At 42.2% G+C, this 2293-nt stretch overlaps 1 protein-coding gene across 1 annotated transcript in view; it reads right to left on the bottom strand.

Moving 5' to 3' along the window:
* Nucleotides 1-2293, bottom strand: part of ADAM23 (ADAM metallopeptidase domain 23) — a 225903-nt gene that overhangs the window by 118364 nt on the left and 105246 nt on the right. The gene's annotated exons all lie outside the window — the stretch shown is intronic.

The following is a 2293-nucleotide window of genomic DNA, read 5'->3' as shown; positions in this document are numbered from 1 at the left end:
CATCATGATAGATGGTGAGGAGATGGAGATTGTTAACAGCTTTAGTTTGCTTGTCTCCATAATCTACACTCTTGGTAGCAGCAGCCAGGAAATTAAACAAAAAAAAAATGAATTGCATTGGGAAAGTCTGATGTCAGAGGCCTCTCCAAAGTACTGAAGAGCAATGATGTCAGTCTGGAGACTAAGGTGCACCTGATCCAGGCCATGATCTTCACAATTGCTTGCTATGCATCAGAGAGCTAGACAATGAGTAGAGATGATTGAAAGAGAACTGATGAGTTTGAGCTATGTTGCTGGAGAAGAGTATTGAATACACCATCGACTGCTGAGAGAACAAACAGATTTGTCCTGGAGAGGATGAAACCAGGCAGCTCCTTGGAGGCAAGGATTCTGAGGCTTCTTCTGACATACTGTGGGCATGCTGCAAAAAGGAACCAGTCCTTGAGGAGGGATATCATGCTTGAGAGAGTGTGGACCGACAGTGCAAGAAAGAAATACCCTCAATGAGATGGATTGACTTGGCAACTGGGGTAATGAGGGTAGGTGTGTCAGAGACAGTAAGGTTGGCACCAGATAGAGCATGTTTCACAGCTATTGTACATTGGGGTGGTATGAGTCGCAAGTGACTCAACGGCACATAACAACAATTACCTCAAGTTTGCAGATGTGCCCTTGAACAGAACGAAGTAGTTGGGCCTTTATGTAGGTAGGGACCACATCTGTCTTGTTCAGTTAGTACCTGGCATAGAACTGGCTTATGTTATTTATTAGATTAGCTACACTAAAAAATAAATTTAAAATAGTATACTCATTCAAAAAAAAAAAAAAGAAAGTATACATTGAGTCTTCACTAACTCAAGCTGAGAAATTTGAAGGAGTTCCTGGAAACAAAATAAATTCTTCTGAAGAAATCTTGGATCCAGAAGGACAATATCATACCAGCAAAGCTAGGTAAGAGTCTCGATGAATAATAGCAAGCGCACACACACACAAATAATTGCAAACATCAAGGCTTAACAACTGGGTGGCCATATAATTAATCATCTGAACCAGAGCTGCAAGGAACAGAGGCTTATTAATAATTATGCTAGAATAACAGACATAACCAGGACTGTCCTGGGCAAAGTGGGCCATATGGTTACCCCATGGAAAAGCAAAACTTAGCAAAGAACCTTCACTTTCTACGTGAGCATTCAGCCCCATCTACAAGGTGAGACACTGAAAGCTGAAGTATTACTAAGCAAGCAAGCTGTTAATACGCCTTCTCCCGTTACTTTTGAGTGTTCTGTGACTAGGTTTCACAAGGTCATGGTTTTAAGGAAATCATCAGCAGACACCTTAGCTTCTCTCTCATCCAAATTATCTGGTGGTAGACAGGAGCGTAGAAGGAATCAATGAGCAGAGATTTAGGAGCCAGAAGCTAGGAGGCCAAGTTCATTTAACATGCTGACATATGAGGTCATGACCCAACATATTCTCTGCCATATAAAGTCTCTGTTCTTAAATAACATGCTGTATCATAAATGTCCTCATTAAATTCTGGTAGTAAATCATGAGGGCCATCATGGTGATTTAGATTATAGGGAATTAACACAACGACAGTGCCTCTTGTGGTTTCAGTTGTTAAAAAAGATGAAAAATCTCCATGTGATTTCAGTCTCTAAAAACCCCCTTGGATGGTCAGATATTAGTTGGTCATGACTTGATAGCAATGAATGAATGAGTAAAATATGTAGGGTGCTCTGATAGTGTGGTCAACAGAGTTGTGCTGCTAATCCAGATGGGGGCCTCTCTCTCACAGTCATAATCCACCAGCAGCTCTGCAGAAGACAGATGGACAATCTCATCTCACGCAATTTACAGCCTTGGAAAACCACAGGAGGGTCAGCTGTACGTCAGTTCCAACTCAAAGGTAGTGAGTAAGTGAGCTGTTGAATATGACTAACTTGAGAAGTCAAATGCTTATTCAAGTCTTATTCATTTTTGCATGCAATTGTGGTTAGAGAAGATTTAATAACAGTTACCAAGGACTGTAAAAACACACACACACACACACACACACACACACACACACACAGATTCATCCTGGAGAGGGTTAAACCAGGCTGCTCCTTGAAGGCAAAAGATTTTGGGGCTTCGTCTGACATACTTTGGACATGTTGCAAGGAGGGACAGGTCCTTGGAGAGGGACATCATGCTTGGGAGGGTGGAGGGATGGCGCAAGAGGGGAAGACCCTCTATGAGGTGGCTTGATTCAGTGACTGGGGTAATCAGGATGGGTGTGTCAGAGGCA

The sequence above is a fragment of the Elephantulus edwardii genome, unplaced genomic scaffold, assembly GCF_000299155.1.
Source record: "Elephantulus edwardii isolate Elephantulus edwardi_28Jun2011 unplaced genomic scaffold, EleEdw1.0 scaffold00075, whole genome shotgun sequence".
Taxonomy (NCBI): domain Eukaryota; kingdom Metazoa; phylum Chordata; class Mammalia; order Macroscelidea; family Macroscelididae; genus Elephantulus; species Elephantulus edwardii.
This window is presented reverse-complemented; position numbering and strand designations above follow the sequence as displayed.